Source organism: Bidens hawaiensis, unplaced genomic scaffold, assembly GCF_021521415.1.
Source record: "Bidens hawaiensis isolate Kalapana, Puna unplaced genomic scaffold, B.hawaiensis_p1.1 tig00028232_1, whole genome shotgun sequence".
Lineage (NCBI taxonomy): Eukaryota > Viridiplantae > Streptophyta > Magnoliopsida > Asterales > Asteraceae > Bidens > Bidens hawaiensis.
Window position 1 is genome coordinate 66,826 of NW_027494589.1, and position 18,963 is coordinate 85,788.

General features: G+C 34.2%; 1 pseudogene across 1 annotated transcript; it reads left to right on the forward strand.

The window, feature by feature from the left end:
* Positions 1–255: 255 nt before the first annotated feature.
* Positions 256–4,497, forward strand: LOC143576513 (pre-mRNA-splicing factor ATP-dependent RNA helicase DEAH1-like; annotated as a pseudogene). The gene is made up of 5 exons (XR_013142965.1): positions 256–291; positions 3,253–3,669; positions 3,755–3,941; positions 4,024–4,120; positions 4,223–4,497. The product of XR_013142965.1 is annotated as a pre-mRNA-splicing factor ATP-dependent RNA helicase DEAH1-like (transcript).
* Positions 4,498–18,963: the final 14,466 nt, after the last annotated feature.

Below are 18,963 nucleotides of genomic sequence, written 5' to 3' on the forward strand. Positions count from 1 at the left end.
TGGTAATCAGGGTTCAAAACATGTGTGGGCATGGATTAGGGATTCAAACTAGATCTGTACATGGTGGAATCCTTGATTGGTTATGGTGGCTTAATGGTGGGTGTGACGAGATCTAGGAAAAACAGAGGGTGCAGAGTAGGCGGCGACGAGATGGATTTGGTGTTGAATGGTCGTGGCCGGAGTTGGTGTGAAATGGATTTGGTTATGGTGGCTTAATGGCCGGTGGTGGTATAGTGGTGGCCAAAGTTTATAGAGATGGATTTGGTGGTGGCCGGAGTTGATGGTGGTATGGTATGCGGCGATGGTGGCTGGAGTTGATAGTGTTGGATGGTCGTGGCCGGAGTTGATGGTGTTGGATGGTCGTGGGCGGAGTTGATGGTGTTGAATGGTGGTGATGAGTTGGATGGTGATGAAGAAGATGATTATTACACAAAAGGTCAAATCTTTAGTCTAATTACACAAACAATCCTTAAAGGCGTAAAATGACCATACTACCCTCATGTGCAAAGCACATGATCAAAGTTAACGGAAAATTTTAACTGGGTTAGTGTCAAAGGACGTAAGTTGAAAGGAATTTGATACATGAATTATGTCTTCTGCTATTTGTTTCGATAAAGGACGTCTACTGAAAATCAGACCAAACATAAAGGACGTGTTTTGCCATTTTGTCTTTATTATATAATAATAATAATTTAATTAAAAGAAATATATGCCTCTCCTACTTCACCTACAATCCTACACCACCAGCACCGTGAAACCCTCATACTTCCCGTCACCAACCTCATCGACAACCCACCTGGTCACAAACTCCGGCTTACGCATTCGTCATACCTTCAACATTGATTCTATTAATAGTTTCAAATATAATGAAATAATGGGTTTTTAAATTCTTGAATTCCACCAATAGCAACCCTTTGCTCCGCCGTCAACAAAAGTGAGATTAAACATGTTTAACAAAGACGAATAACCGGTAGGGTTTCTTGCGAAGAACTCGGAACCGTAAGCTCCCCGGCCGACCAATAATGTTTCCATCCGGGAGAATTTGATTTAAAGCGTACCAACATTGAACACAAGATTCATCATCGCATGAAGTGAATAACCGAGTTTTATGACCGGTGTAAATTGTAATAGCCACCGGTTACTAGTTCGTTAACACTGAAATTGGGCAAAATTAAAACCCCATTTACTGAAACAATGAAATTCGAATTACTCGATTAAAATCATTTAGTGGCGATGACTAGAAAATGAGAGAAAATAGTGGGGAAGTAGGTGTCTCAGTGTCTGGACCATGGAGGTATGTGGTTTTTCGGTGGTGAAAGTGATCGAGGTAGGTGGGGATGATTTTGTCAAAACATATATTTCTTTCAATTAAATTATTATTATTATTATATAATAAATCATTTTAGCTGGTCATCAAAACTGGATATCGTAGGTCATTTCATGATTTTGTTCAAAATAATCAAGTATAAGGACTTTTACATTCAATAAAAAAGTTGAAGGACTTTTATGAGAAAAAACAAAAAGTTGGTTGGTTTTTTACGGTATTTTCCCTTAAAAAAATAACAAATGTTATATATAAGAGATTTACTCAAATATGTAAATTTAATACTCTAAACTGTTATTGATTGTATTATAGGTCTCATTATCTTTAATTATCCTTTTATTTTCAAATAATTATCCTATTTATTTTTAATATTTGACAAAATCCTACGATACTAAAGCTAGTAATATAATAATCACACGTTCACAAAAATGAATTAACTCAAAGGCAAATGATAGCATACTTTTATTGGACTTCAGGAAAACAGGTCTTAAAGCCCAAATATCATATGGTGCGATAGTGGTGCAACCTGCATTCACAAACACGCCACCGGGAACCCTTCTACACAAAACCCAAGCCACCGTCGTCGTGTGCCGCCGTAGGACCGCCTGAAAATGGAGAGGGCGTGAACCGTGAAAGACGTTTCACCTCATGAGTTTGTGAAGGCGTATGCCGCTCACCTTATTATTATTATTATTATTATTATTATTATTATTATTATTATTATTATTATTCTTTCATCTATTTGGTTGATGATCTTAACCTGCATCTGATGTGTATTGTTTGATGTATATATAAATTGTTATACTGACATATTAGGTGAATGATCTAGTTTAGAACTTGTGTTTTGAAACACTTTGCATTTGCTATTTAAGAGTTTTATAGCCTATATAAGCTGGCTGCATTATATGTGTTCTTTAAATGTGAAAGATGTTACTTGTTAATGCTGCTTAACTTAGTTTAAGCTTTTAACTTTAATTGCTTAGTTTAACTGCTTATTGAAAATACAGAGATGTACAGTTTATATTCATTTGCAAATACCAAGCCTTGTTCATGTTCGATTTTTTAGCATTAAACTTGTTCACGAACTCAAACAAGCATCTACCAAAACATTAGACATAATTACCTTAATTAAATATAAAGTTAAACACCTGAGATGATAATCATAAACATAATCATCTCTCAATTAGCGGTTTTATTCTGATAATGTCAACGATGCACAAGTTAGGTTTGTTGTTAGTTGAAGCAAGACTTTATGAAACAAACAAACCTTTTAATGAAACGAGTTTAACATAAACAATAAAATTATGGAATTTAAATGTTAGGTTTGTTATTAAAGATAAAAAAATAAGAAAATATATAAAACATACCTTCAACTAACGAACATCAACAAAGGGACGTAAACGAACACATTACCGGAAGTTCGCGGACACAAATGAACGAACGCAACCTCTGTTCATGTTCGTTCTTTTAACTAAACAAACAAAATTTCTTGTTCGTGTTTGTTCATTTATTAACTAACGAACATAAACGAACTTCCTGCCGAATGGTTCAAGAGCGGTTGCTGAACGTTTCAAGCTGTTGGGAGTCACTGCTCCAAGCTGTTGAAGATCATCAGGTCTACTTGAACTCTTTTCATTACATGTTGGTTGTTTTCTGTTACCAAATTGTTTGCTTATGATTTTGGGTTTGTATCTGATTAATGTTTTATTAGGTTCTTGTCATTGTTGGTGAGACTGGTTCTGGGAAGACCACTCAGATACCACAATATCTCCACTTCCACAATATCTCCATGAAGCCTCTTCTTCTGGGATAAAAATAAGGTATATTTTTAAATCTCGAACCCTAACATGTTTTCTATCATTTTTTGAGTTTATAGAAAGTTTCCTATATACATAATTTGACCCGCATATCCGTTTTTATTTTGTTAGGATATAACTCGGTTTCGTCCCGACCTCAAGCTGCTCATCTCAAGTGCCACTCTCGATGCCGAGAAATTCAGCAACTACTTCGATTCTGCCCCAATTTTCAAAATTCCCGGAAGGCGATTTCCTGTAGAAATAAATTACACCAAAGCACCCGAAGCTGATTACTTGGATGCTGCAATTGTCACAGCTCTTCAGATTCATGTCACTCAGCCACCCGAGTTCCCGCTTGACCCTATGTTATCTAAGATGATCCTTGCATCTGAGAAATATCAATGCTCGGATGAGATTATTTCAATTGCTGCCATGCTGTCGATCGGAAGTTCCATATTCTATCGTCCGAAAGATAAACAAGTTCATGCAGATAATGCGCGTTTGAATTTTCAAATGGGTAATGTTGGAGATCACATCGCACTGCTTAAGGTGTATGTTGGTAAGTACTAAATACATACGCTCGTATTATAATTTATAAAACGTTCATATTTTTTATAAAATGTAACCATTACAGGTTTACAGTTCGTGGAGAGAAACAAACTTTTCTACTCAGTGGTGCTATGAGAATTACATCCAGGTCAGGAGTATGAAACGGGCCCGAGACATAAGAGATCAGTTGGAGGGGCTTCTAGAAAGAGTTGAGATCGGGTTAACATCAAACCCGGGAGATTTGGAAGCGATTAAGAAGGCCATAACCTCAGGTTGTTCAAAAACTCTTTAGAGTACTTATAAGTTAAAATAAAACCGTTATTGTTTACTAAACCCGTTCTTTATGTTTTCTAGGTTACTTCCCTCAGCAAAGATGCAAAAGAATGGTGCTTACAGAACCGTTAAACATCCTCAGACGGTTTATATTCACCCCAGCCCTGGTTTAGCTCAGGTTAGTTTCTGTTTATGTTATAAAGTTTGTTTAAAGGATTTGATTTGTAAGATGTGTGTGCTGGTTATTAATCTTGTTATTGTTTTGGTTATGCTTGTTAAGGTACTTCCAAGGTGGGTGGTATACCACGAGCTAGTGCTGACGACCAAGGAGTATATGCGACAAGTGAGCGAGTTGAAACCCGAGTGGCTTGTGGAAATAGCGCCTCACTATTATCAGCTCAAGGATGTTGAAGATCTGGCGTCAAAGAAAATGCCACGTGGACAAGGTCGTGCAGTCAGGGATTGGGTATGGTATTTATTCTATGGAGATGTTAAGGAATGAGATTTGGTAAATACAATTTTTTATGTCTTGTGGAAGACAGTTGATGAGGAGTTTTAGGTACGTACTAATGCTACCACCGCTAATCCTATTGTTAGACGCGATTGTTGTTAAACCAACTTTAATACATACAAATTCTTATGTGAAATCGGTTAAATTTGAAATCGCAGGTGAGTATGTTTTCAGGCTAATTGACTGCCATATAGACAATTAAAATGCAATTGACAGAAGAAAACCCGTTTATAGAGTATTCTTTGTTTCCTTGCTTTTGCGTTGATGATCAAATCATTAGAGATTGCGGTGACAAAAGTGAGTCTCGCACCATCCAATCCCTTGTATCCTCATCAGGTATATAATATTCCGTGACAAACGTAACGTGACGACTTATATGGAAATGAATCTCAAATGCGACGTGTCAATGATCTCTAGTCCAATTGGTTAGAGTGAGGAGGCACCCAAAGGCTTTAATTTAACTCGGGGTGCAACGATTGCCTATAAACGCATGACACTATTTAAAGCGACAATATTTAACAAACTCATTTCATTTCACAACATTAAAAATGTCACATAATCAAATATTCATAAGTCAAATACAACAACATGTAACAAAATGTAGCAAATAAAATATTGTTCATTTTTGCTAATATCCTAAAGGTATTTGTAACGTTTTCTTCTCCAAACTCCAAATCAACTTAGATGCAAATCTGTAACATTTCATAAAATAAAGTTTATCAACACAAAGGTTGGTGAGCAATTCATAAGTTTGAATATACAAGTATATAATAAGAAAAGCCACAAAACTTGTATACAAAACAATAAATAAGAGCAATAACTTGGATAAATAGACAAAATCGCTAATAGATTTACGTTAGCGACACCTTGCTATAAGGGGATGCCAAATAGTCTAGGATTTATAGTTCCACCAACCGAAAGCGATAAACACATAGACATATAATCATAGAACACCAAATCGAGCATTTATTTAAGTAAGGTATACAAATAGCGTTTGTGGTTTAAGACCCAAGTATAAAACATTTGGTTTAGATAAGATGAAATGTCACCCCCAAAACAAAAGATAGAAAACGGGGTATGAAGTTACTCACGTTCAAGTAATAAACTTGAAAAGTTGGTAATTTGAAGATTTTCCGGAACGACGAGTTAACGTATGAAGCCTAAATAAAAGAAAGTATTGGATTTAGAAAGGTTGTCTTGAAGATCTTTAAATAAAATAATTGTTGCAAAAAATAAACAATTAAAGTTCAAGGTTTATAATGTAACTATTTAAGAGTTTATAATAATAACCCTTTAAAAACGTAAGTTTGCTCGAAACCGGGTTAAAGTACCTAACCTTAATATTTACTTAACCTATGTTAAGTAATAAGGTGAGAAAATGCTAAATGCAAGTTCCTTTGGGACAAAGATACTAAAACGGGTCTTTAACGAGTGTTTGGGTTGTTGGTTCGGGTCTTGATAATTGGTCAAACCCAAAGTCAACTTTCCAAAATAATGAATGTTATGAGATAACTCAATAAAACTTATTAAGACTTAACAAAGTATGTAGTTCTATTGTTTTAGAACTAACAACACATGTTAAGCGAGTGTTCGGTTTTGTCGGTCCAAACTATGTTAAGAGATCAAGTTGGATCCAACATTTTCAAGTACTTAAGAAAATAATTAAAATCAGTTTGTAAACTATTTTTAAAAAAACATACAAGTCTTGATAGCTAAAACACACTTGTGTGTCTTAAGCGAGTAAAAATCGGATTGGTTCGGTTTCCATCTCACAATACGTTCCTTGATGGTTTCCATTTGCCCATATAACCAAGAACTTGCATAATAATGTACAAATGAAAATACATAAGGTTTACAACCAAAAAGTTAACAATAAAGTCTTTTAAACGAAAGTTCGGTTTGGTTCGGGTTCCATCTCACAACACGTTCCTTGATGGGTTCCACATGCCCAAATATTAAATAACTTGTAAAAATGATTTTAGAAACTTAAATCTAACATAAATCATGTTTAAAACAATTATTTAACAAAAACCAGTAAGCAAGTTCGGTTCACGGTTTGGACAATTTACGGTTAAACAGAGGTTAGTCTCTACAAACCCCCACCATGGAACTTCATAAATATGACAAACAAACTAAAAATAGCATACGTTAAACAAGATTAATATGTGCAACAAGTTATATACGTGTACATATATCAAGGACCACGGAAGTCCTACATGAAGCCTTGCCTTACGAAGTCCGAAACTTAACCAACCGGAGTCGGAAAAGTAACTACCAAAGGTAAAAAGGGGTGTGTATTATATATATGTTGTACCACCATATTCAAGTGTTAGTAAGACTATATAAGTTAGTTAGAATGAAATATTAAACTTGGTTTGACATTTGGAAGCCAAACCTTCAAGAACATAAAGAAAATAACAACCTTGAAACTATGGAGTTTTTGAGAGAGAATTTGGAGATGTAGCAAGTGTAAAAATGAAAGAGATGGGTGTGTATATATAGGGTAAGGGTCAAAGCTCCTTTGCAAGGTTCTCTTTTACGTTTGCATGAGAATAGATTGGTTAAACAAACAAGCAAAACACAAAACAACAAACAAAACCCAAAATAGTGTGCAGGTCTCCCTAGGCGCCGCGCAAGCTCCTCTTAGCCCCTGACCGCGCGGCGCGGCGTGCCCGGGGGGGGGGGGGGTGGCCCAGCTCGTCTAGTGGTTCGTTTCGCGTCCGAAAGTTCGTTTTTGATGTATTTTGCTCGTTTTAAATGCGTTTTCGAATCCGTAAAAAGGGTTTTTCAAATTGAACAAATGGGAATGATTTGGTAACATAAAAATCCTATATTTTATATATCATAAGCTTTGGGTTACAAAACGGGCCGGTTTACATAATAAAAGATTATAAAACGAATACAAATCGAGACCCGAATTTGACAAATGTCACGTTACAAACATTGGGTTAGAGGCCATTCTGGATGGTGGTTGTCACCTTGAATTGCTTGACATTCGTCGGTGCTTGCACCTTGATCTAAAAGGAGACTCAGGGAAAAGATGTTCACAGAAAATTAAATATATAAAACGTCCTCATGATTCTTTTGAAGGGTGTTCATATGCTGATGACGAATATGAATATAATCAATATGATAACTTCAACGATCATTACTTAGATGACTTTAGCTTTGAGAGCTTGGTTGAGATGACAGAATGCATGAACATGTTTGACATTACTCAAGGTAATAATGATATTGCCACTGATTCTAATCCTTTATTACAAAAAAATAAAAAAAAAATAAAATTATTTTCTGTTTAATCCTAATATGTATCTGTGAATTTGCAGCATCAATAGAGGAGGCTGTTGTTCTTGGTGGTGTGTCTCTTGAAGAATCTAAGAGAGAAGAACTCAACAGGATTCAAAAGGAGTTGATTAAACTTTCACGAAAGTTTGATAAGAACGTGATGGATGCCATTAAGAAGTTTGCTAAATTAATAACAGATAAAAAGGCAGTAAAAGGATTTCCGGGTACGGTTCTTGGTTGGGCTGCACGAACCGCCACATTTAAGGTCCTAAAAAAATATTGTTATTCATGTTTGCTATTTTTTATTTAAAAATATAATCTTGTTAGTTTTTGTAATAATAAAACACTAGTTTCCTAGTTGTCTTAATTTTATAATATATATTGAATTTAGGGTCATGAAAACGCTAGTTCTGAAAATGGGTCGTGGGTGATTACAATCGATGATCCAATGTTTATGGCAGTCATGAAACATGCCAAGAACCGTGAGTTAAGAGAGGAGATATACCGTGCGTATATAACCCGCGCTTCATCTGGAGAGCTGGATAATTCTCCGATTATCGAGCAAATCCTAGAACTCAGATCGGAACAAGCCAAGCTGCTTGGGTACGATAACCACGCGGAGGTAGAAATTTGTATCCATTCATCTTACTTTATGTTTACATTGCGTTCTTATTTGCTTTATGTAAAAAAAAGGAATGATGTAATGAAATGGATGTTTATTGAATGAGTGAAATATACAAAGAGAGTAAATCTATATATATAAGTGGGAAACCCTAATTGTAACCAAAACTGGGTCCATGGGCTTTCTAGCTAACCACATGATGGGCTATAACCCAATACACAAATATATTATTAACACTCCTTCTCAAGTTGGAGCATAGATGTTAATCATGCCCAACGTGTTACAAATAAGATCTATCTGAGCTTTCGGGAGCGGTTTAGTTATAATGTCTTCTAGCTGAAAGTTTGTCTTCACATGAACTGGTTGAATGGATGGAGGATCTGTTTGTGTGCCTACTACTTGATCTCTGATAAGCTGCCAGTCGACCTCAATATGTTTTGTCATCTCATGAAATACTTGATTCTTGGCTATGTGAATAGCTGATTGACTATCACAGTATAACCGCATCAAGTCGTTAGAAACAACCCCTAGCTCTATGAGAAGACGATGTACTCATGTCATATCTGATGTTACATATGCCATGGCTTTATACTCCGATTCGGCACTCGACCGGGATACCGTGTGTTGCTTCTTACTTTTCCATGATACAAGATTTCCACCAACAAACACATAATATTCGGTGGTAGATCGTCGAGAGATCGGACAACCTGCCTAATATGCGTCTGAAAACCCTGATATCCGATCATCTCCTTCTTCTGTGAAGGCACCCACACGGCAGTGACCCTAATCGGAATATAATATACCGAAACCTGGTGAGGTCTTAAGATATCTTAAGATACGAAGGGCAACATCCCAGTGACCGGTGTATGGTGCCGCCATAAATTGGCTAAGAACACTGGCAGTAAAGGAAATATCTGGTCGTGTGACAGTCAAATAATTAAGTTTACTAACCAATCGTCTGTATCGTTCTGGATCCTTCATTGGATCCCCTTACTTTGAGAGGAGCTTCTTTGTAGGAAGCATCAGAGTTGGCTTGCAGCCTAGTAAGCCATATTCGGTCAACATATCAAGGACATACTTCCGTTGAGAGAGAGAAGTATTCCTTGTGGAGAGCGAGATGCCTCTATGCCAGAAAGTACTTCAGTCGACCTAAGTCGCTAACCTAAAACTTAGTCTGAAGAAACTGTTTGAGTTCGGTAATCCCAACTTCATCATCACCCGTGATTATGATATCGTCCACCTAAACAACTACAATAATTCGTTGGCCTTTTGGTGTATAAAGAAGACAGAGTGATCGACCAAACCATGCCATGAGAGACTGTTTAAGACCACACAGAGAACGACGTAACCTGCAAACTTTTGAGGCCTCCTCCTCGACGATAATACCTGGTGGCTGCTCCATATAAACCTCCTCCTCAAGAACACCATTAAGGAAGGTGTTCTTGATATCTAGCTGATGGAGCGGCCAATGATTAATGGCAGCAAGGGCAATACAGATACGGACATATGACATTTTAGCAACCGGGGAGAAAGTTTCATCATAGTCAATGCCATATGCCCGAGGATACCCCTTAGCGACCAACTGTGCTTTCAAGCGATGTAAAGAACCATCCGGGTGTGAACACCCAACGACAACCAATAATACGCTTCCTCACAGGAAGCGTCACAAGATCCCATGTATGATTAGATCTAAGGGCCCCAAGTTCCTCTTCCATAGCCTATCGCCATCCTGGGTGAGCGAGAGCTGTTGTCACATTCTTGGGAATCAGGTAGGAATCAAGGGTAGTGGTGTAGGCATGAGCCTCAGGAGATAGGTGAGAGTAGCCAACGTAATCTTGAATAGGATAACGGGTGCAGTGTCATGGTTCTTTGCGAATGGAAATAGATATATCGGGCAATGGTGCACCAGGAGGGTGATATGCAGGTGTATTGGGGGTAGTATCGGATAATGATGTATCAGTTAGGGGTGTAGATTGCTCGGATGCAGGCGGAGGAGCTGAGGACATTCCGGAGTTACGGACCGGTTGTGAATCATGTGTCTCTGTTATTTGACCCTTACCCCGCCTAGCATATGTGAAAAGTAATGGCGGAGGTTCTGTCGGTGGGTCAGAATCAACAGAGACCAGAACTGTGGCTTCAGAGTCCGGATGGGTGGAGGGCACTGGCACAGGATAGGTGGGGATAATGTGTGACTCGGGTATATCAGTCTCGGAAACAAGTCATAAACTGAAGTGGAAGGCTCGAGAAAGTAAGAACATGACTCATGAAAGGTAACACTGATACCTTTTCTGGACACGAGAATAACCAAGGAAGACACAACAAATGGCTCGGGGTGCAAGTTTACTAAGACCCGGACGATGATCATGCACATACGCTACACACCCGAAAATTTTTGGCATGAGTGGATAGGGAGTCCCTTTAGGGAACAAGACAGAAAACGGGGTTTGACCAAGCACAGATGAGGGCATACCATTTATGAGATAACATGCTGTAAGAACAGCGTCACCCCAAAATCTATCAGGAACATAAGACTGCAACATGAGTGTTCGTGTGATATCCAATAAGTGGCGATTATTTCGTTCAGCAACACCATTTTGTTGAGTCGTGTACGGGCAAGAACACTCTTGAACCATGCCATGTGTTTTAAGGTATGTAGAAAATTTATTAGAGAAATATTCTGTTGCATTATCAGTGCGTAGGGTTTTAATGGATGTGTTGAACTGATTTTGGACATAAGAATGAAACTCGCGAAAAATGGAATTAATTTCACTACGAGCTTTCAAAAGATAAACTCAAGTAGCGCGAGAATAATCATCAATGAAAGTGACGAAGTACTGAAAACCCAATGTGGATTTAACACGAGAAGGACCCCATACATCAGAATGCACCAGTTCAAATAAAAAATCGGTTCGTTTTGACACTTTTGGGGGATAAGATCGTAGTTTTTGTTTACCAAGCTCACATGACTCACAATGAAAATCATTAGAAATAGAAAGATCTGGTCTCATTTGCCTCAAAACCGCTAACGAAGGATGGCCTAACCGACAATGAGCCTCCCTGACAGTGGAATCGCATAAGTTTGCTATGGGGTGTGACGGTGGAGACATAAGGTAGAGATCTCCCGATTCAAAACCGGTACCAATTACCCGGTTTGTTCCTAGTTCGAAAGACGCAATGAGTTGGGTAAAAGGTTGCATAACAATTGTTTTGCTTAGTAATCTGACTAATTGAACAAAGGCCGGTAGAAAATTTAGGAACAAATAGGGCAGAAGACAATTTTAAAATCAAAGTATTTTTTTTAATCATTAAATTATAAATATATGCTTAAAAGTCGATCCATTTTTTTAAAATCAATCCATTTATCTATTATTATTATAATTTGTCATATAAATTTATAAATTATAAATATATGTTTTAAATCCATTTATTTACTTTTTCTTTTAATTTAGTAAACTATATATGTATATATATATATATAGGATTAGATTCATTTCAGAAGTCATTCTTAGTGCGAGAAATGCGAGAAAAGATTATAACCAATCGCAATTTTCAGTATATTTTATGTTTATTTAAACATGAGGGTATATTAGTAAAATAATCAGGCTTATTATTATGGTAAGTAATTATTATTTAGGAGTTTCAATTCATTGTTTTAATATTTGATTTGCTTTTTATTATAACTGATTTTGTTCTTCATTATAATAAGTCGATTTCCTCTATATTTAGAAGCTTCATGATGTCAACAGTACAAAAAATAATATGATTCAACATATTTATTCTATATTCATATTCGAAAATATCACATCTCATATTGTCTGGAGAAAAATTCAATTTTTAGTTAGAAGCAAGGTTATATTATTTTTTAAATGATTTTAAAACTAATTATCATACTATTAGGACTTTTGTACGAATTATGTTTTTAGATTTGGTTTATTTTATTTTATTTCTAATCAACTGAAATTTTTTCTAAATCAAAGTATTATTCAAATTAAAAAACGTTTTGGTAACGTGATCAAATACATTAACATGAAAGATGAATTTCAATTCTATTTAAACATGTGAACTTCATAAACTTTTAGGTTTAATATTTTTCTTTCATTATGTGCTACAGACAAAACCACATGTAAAATATTTGTTGTTATTTCATATTAATTTAGTTATGGTGTAGGAACAATTTGTTGTAGTGTTGGGATAATCTATTGTACTGTGAGAACAATTTTTTGTAGTGTATGAACAATTTGTTGATGTGTAGGGATAATTTGTTACAGTGTAGGTACAATTGTTGCAGTGTTGGAATAATTTGTTGAAGTGTATGAACAATTTTTTGTAGTGTAGGAACAATTTTTCAAACAAAATATACAGGGCAAACTTTATCCAAATTCCATAAACGGGTCATAAACACTTGACCACGTAGTTTAGCTTACATAAAAACATAATTTAAATATAATGGGGAAACATAATATCAAATGTTCTTATTTTCATTCCGTTTTTATCGCCTTTCACCGCGCGTGAAATCCTGTTTTTAACCAAAGCATCCCCTATGTTGTTTGTACTTTCAAACGCCAACCGTCTTCAAATCTGTTTTCAAGGCAAAACAAAATGAATTACTTTGGTATACAACTTTTATAAAATAACTTACACTTAAATACAACACGGTAACAACTGATAAAATACCCTACACAAATGGCACTATATCAACATACCATTTACACAAAAAAAAACTATTCCACTTCAACTATAATCCAAAATGACCTACATTTATAAAAAGCCACATGCACATAACACAATTCGTAACGTTCCTTACTTATATAATAATTACCTATGCCAAAGAAGAATTAAATTGTCATATGTTTAAGGTACACAACCGAAGATCATATTTTCATACACATATCAGAACTATTAGGAATATACTATTCATGGATACAATACCTATACAGAGCATCATACACAACAAAAAAAAAACTATTATACCACACAAACAAATTCACACAAATTCACAGCCAACTATAACATACATATATAACACCTATACATACGTGTTTTAAACTAACAAATATTTTACAGAATATTCGCATTGCTTATCAAATTGTTAGTAGTGTAGCAACACAAAAGTGCATAGCAATATTCTTTAAAGCGAAACACATTATGATATAAAACTCTTAATTGATCAACTATGACGAATAAAATAAAAATACGCCTACACAAAACGGACTTTAACTACACACAATAAAATATGTATCTACACCAAAACGAGATGTAACTGTAGAAAAAGATATGTAAATGATAAACCTGCAACTACACAATAAAATATGTACCTACACAAAACGAGATGAAGTATGCAATAATATATGTACCTACACAAAACGAGATGTAAACAAAGATCTATAAATGACATACCTTAACTAGTGTAGGTTTAAATGAACACCATATGATTTTCCCCCAATTTATATTATACAAAAAGCCGTAGGTCTTTTTTTCCAAGTCAATGATTGAATCAATAAACTTATGATCAAATTCAATTTATGAATGCAGGTGAATCCAAAAATCGTGATATTTAAGTAATTCCAAACGAAAAGAAAAGCAAACAACACTCACCCTAGATTCGAAATCTGTTTCATCGACTTTTTGTGTATGGAAGAATGTGACTAGGATATTGAATGTGTGATTTAAATTCATCTAGAGTGACTGAAGCTTCTCATAGTTAATTTTTGTAAATGGATGAACGTGATTGAATAAGAAATTGAAGGTTCTGCATAGGGATTCTTTGGAAGAATTAAAGAAGACTATTAAATGTATATGTTACTTGTTGTAAACAATAATCGCATATGACTAATATACCCTTTTCTTTTAGTTAATGCATATATTTAATTTGAGTTTATTACATAAATGCCATTGTTATTTGTCTACCGTTGATTACAAATGATCAATGGTCCAGATCTACTCCTCGCACTTCTCGCTATAAAGTGACTTCTCGCATGATCCATCCCCTATATATATATATATATATATATATAGGGAAGGGTTAAAATAAAAACCCACTCCAGTTGCGAAAACCCCGGAAACTCTATAGTAGCCATTGATCTTGATGAATGAATGGTTGAGATTGAATTATTAAAATAAATAATATTATCATATTAAAAAATAGATTAAAAATGTACAAAAGGGCAACATTGTAATTTTGTATATTCTGCTTTATGTCATGTCATGTTTCTTTTTCCTTCATCTCAAATCCTAGTACTCTCTCTTTCTCTTTTCATTATTCAAACCAAAACTTTCTCTCTCTTTCTTCATCTTTTATTCACACAACCAAAACTCTCTCTCTCTCTCTCTCCCTTCATCTTTCATGTTCTGTTTTCCTCCATCAAAACCACGATCCAAATCATATCGAAGCCAAGATCCAAAACCCATATCCAAGTCCACAAAACGGATTCACGGCCACCGTCATTGCCGGAAGTCGCAAGCCAATCGTTTACCAGTTGATCCGGTGATTTTCCTCAACAAAAGGTTCAGATCTGGACATTTTATATTGACAAAGTTCTTAACAAGAATTTTTGGATGAAACCTGCTATGATCTCGTCGTTTTAGTTTTTTTTTTCTATTTTAAGGTACTATATGGACAAAGTTCAGATCTGGTCGTTTTAGTACTTTAGTTTTTTTAAGATATTCTTGGAAATTTTGTTTAGATTTGGATATTATTTTACATCTTTTGAAATTTGTTATTTTAGAGTAGAAAAAGAGCTTCATTTTTCTTTTTATCGTTGGCCCATAAAATGATTTAAACTTTTCTTTGGTTTTTGTTGTGATTCTTAAAGAAATCTTGAATTTTGTATTATATCTTCAACTTATTTGTACAGAAAAAAAAAGACTGCGAGGCAAGGTTGTCTTCAGAGTTTGTTTTTTTAAACGTATGTTACTGTTGTCAAAAGAAACGTGTTTTTATCATGAAAAAACGTATGTTTTTAATATGCAACAACGTATGTTTTTTTAAACATACGTTAAGTTTGTCTTCATATTCTTAAATATGCAAAAACGTATTGTTTTTTTTTGTACCGAAAATGTTATTATCCAATTTTTCTATCTATCTAATTCACCAATATTACTAATAAATTAAATTTTAAATCCTATATCTCCAACTTTTTTGTTTATTAAGAAGATGCTATTAACGTAAAATAAGCTATAAATAAATCAATAAGGATTTGAAATATTGAAAGAGTCATCATGAAAATATATCAAAACTAAAAAAGGTGATATGACCCTAGTATTACTTTCCATCACCTTTAAAGATGTATTTTTATTATAAAAAAAATAAAATATGCCATCATCAATTCCAATACTTTATGTTATCATCACATCTATTATTTTATGGCATAATTACTTTCTTTCTCCTTATTTGTGAATCTCATTTTAATAACAACAAATTTTCTATTAAAGAATTTAAATCTCTAAATTATTGTGCTCATTTGTTTTCCGGCGACTGTGTATTGTAGGCCGTCAAACGATGAGTTACATGGTGTATCATAAGAATTTTAAACTTTCTTGTTCTTTCATAAGATATTATTAACATAAAAAAACTATAAAAAAATAAAGATTTAAATTTTTAAATAGTCAACATGAAAAAAAATCAAAAGTAAAAAAGTTGATATGACTTAAAAGAACTATTCACCACTTTTAAGGGTGTATTTTTATTAAAAAAATTAAAATATATCACAATCAATCTCTCTCTCCTACACATACCCACACACTTTTATCCCCACACTTTATTTCACAATCACACTCTCTCTTCTACACATATCCACACACTTTATGCCACTATCACACACTCTCTCTTACAAAAAAAAAAACACTCTTTCAAAAAAATGTATTTATTTTTCATCTTAACTCAATCCAATTCAGCTCAACTTCCTATTTTTCTTTAAAATATCGACAACCAACATGTTTCCGGCCCCAAGTGACTACGAAAATAACATATGATTTAGGAGGAACTGCAATATAAAAAAAACATTCTTTCAAAAAAATGTATTTCTTTTTCATCTTAACTCAATCCAATTAGCTCATCTTCCTCTTTTTCTTTATGTCATCATCACATATATTATAAAACATACTTTTTGAAAATCCGTGCCACCACAAGTCGATCTCTTAGCGGGTTTCCGATCTGGAAGTAATATAAAACGTATGTTAACTGTTTTAATAAAAAAAAACATATGTTAATTGTTTAAACATATGTTCAAAAACGAAAAAAAAAACATATGTTTTAAAACAAAAAAAAACATAGGTTATTTATGTTCAGCAAGATATAAAAAATAATTTTTGATTGAATTATGGTTTTATAACATCAATTTCAACTACCCATATTAGAAAAATGATAGATTTAATTATTTGCATAACACCCCGTTGTGTTTAACCAACAAAATCACTAAAATTTTCGGGTGAATATATATGAAAAAAAACACCCAAATCGAAAAAACTCAAGCATTATTAGATGGTAAGTTCGAAATCCTTTTTTTTGGTAAAATCAGAAAGTCATAACAATTTATCATAACTTAAACACCAACATTCCTTCATCAAAGTCTATTTACTAACTTATTTAAAAAATAATAACAGCCATAAAACATTTGCATAGTGAGTTTGATAAGAGTTGTTAAAAAACCCAAGATTTATAAAACATTGTTACCTAATTCAACAAAGATGTACCCCTAAATAACAATTGTAACTAGAATATAAAGACAAAATTAAACCAACAAATTATGGACATAAATTGAATATTTGAAATAAAGATTTCACCTACCCAGATTTTTCTTCAAGTTAGATTTCATTCAAGATTTTCATTTAAGTTCTTAACATCAGATTTCACCTATCAATATCAGTAAAACTAAAAGTAAAAAATAAGCAGAAAAAATCTTAGATTAAAGAATAAGATTCAAAAAAAGATCAGATCTGAAAAAAAAATGGTGGGGGTGCAACAAGTCGATGGTTACCGGGAACAATGGCGGGGTTGAAACATGATTAGATCTGATAAAATGGAATCGTCGTCGGCTAATTGTTGCCGAAAAACCGCAAGCGTCACCCCTCCTCGCCGCATCTCTGGCACCACTACCAGCACCGCCATAGACGACGACATATAAACGTTCGGGGAAAACCACCATACACACCAAATCCGCCAGCGCATATAGCCACCAGATCCACCACCGCATATAGCCACCGAAAAGAGAGAGAGAGAGGGTGAGAGAAACTATGGGTTTTGAAGACAAGGAGAAAATGTGTTTAAAAATATGATTTTAGGTACAAGAGGAGTTAGACAAGCTATGCAAAAAGACCAATATGACCTTTATGATTATTGAATTAAAAAAACAGTGATTTGTAGATGTGGCCTAATCTTAACCACACATTTTGAGTTTCCAGGGTTTTCACTACTGGAGGAGGTTTCTGGTATATACTTTTCATATATATATATATATGTGTGTGTGTGTGTGTGTGTTAAAACGTAATTATAGTTTATATCAATCAGTTTCAGATATAACAAAGTTTTTCATATTTATTTTTTTAGTTTTTTTTTCAATGATTGTTTCGGGTTTTTTGTGAAACTTAAATTATTTTTATGGGTTAAAAGTTGGTAAAGAGATTGTATGGTACAAGTTAACTACATTTAGGTCATAATTTGTTGCGGGTAAAAAATGGGAAATCTTAGTATTTTTAAAGTTTGAGAATGCAAATAGGTTTATCGTCAAATTTGTTACGGGTTCAAAGTGTTGACTTGAAAATGTAAAACGGATGAAACTAGAACTTTAAACATGATTCGGGTTACAAATTTATTTTCAATAGCATTTTTGAAAATAAGCAAAAGGTTCGTGATTTGACAAATTGACTATTTTTCTCTTGACTATTAAACTTTAAAAAAAAAAAGATTGTGAACACTTCGACATGCCACCCTTAGGCCTATAAATGTTTCTAACTTTTATTAAATTTGAAATATTTGTGTCAGCATTAACTTTTCCTTCAATTGTGATCAGAACGTTGTATGAGAAACATGTAATCTAAAACTATGCTCAGATGAAGCAAAATATTCACAAAATTGAATGAGTTAATAAGTAGTTTGTTATGTTGTCATTATGACAAAGTCGAGAAGCCCCATGTAACTTATCAAATCTTTTTCATGGTATAGCTTAGAAAACCATAGTTCTTGAAGAACATCCATCGTTACAATTTAATGTTCTCGTTTCCTTCGATATGTGGTAAATTGATAAATATATTAACAAAGGTAACGCTCCTTCTATATTTAGACTGTGGGGTTAGAACTACTATCATACGAGAAGTTTTATTTCCGAAATTGGTTCATAACCAAAGTTCTTTCAATTATACATACATGATATCGAGAATGAAATTTTCAATAGAAATAGCGTTCTCGGGTACGTTTTTGCACGTGCATTTTTTAATTAAGTTTATTTAAAAAAAATCAATCTGTGATAAAAATAAAATCAATTTAAGTACAGATAGTATAGATACAAGTAGGGGTGTGCACGGTTCAGTTCGATTATTGGCATTAACCAAACGAAACTGATTGGTTATTGGTTCGGTTAATAACCAATATCAAACTTGGGCTAAAATT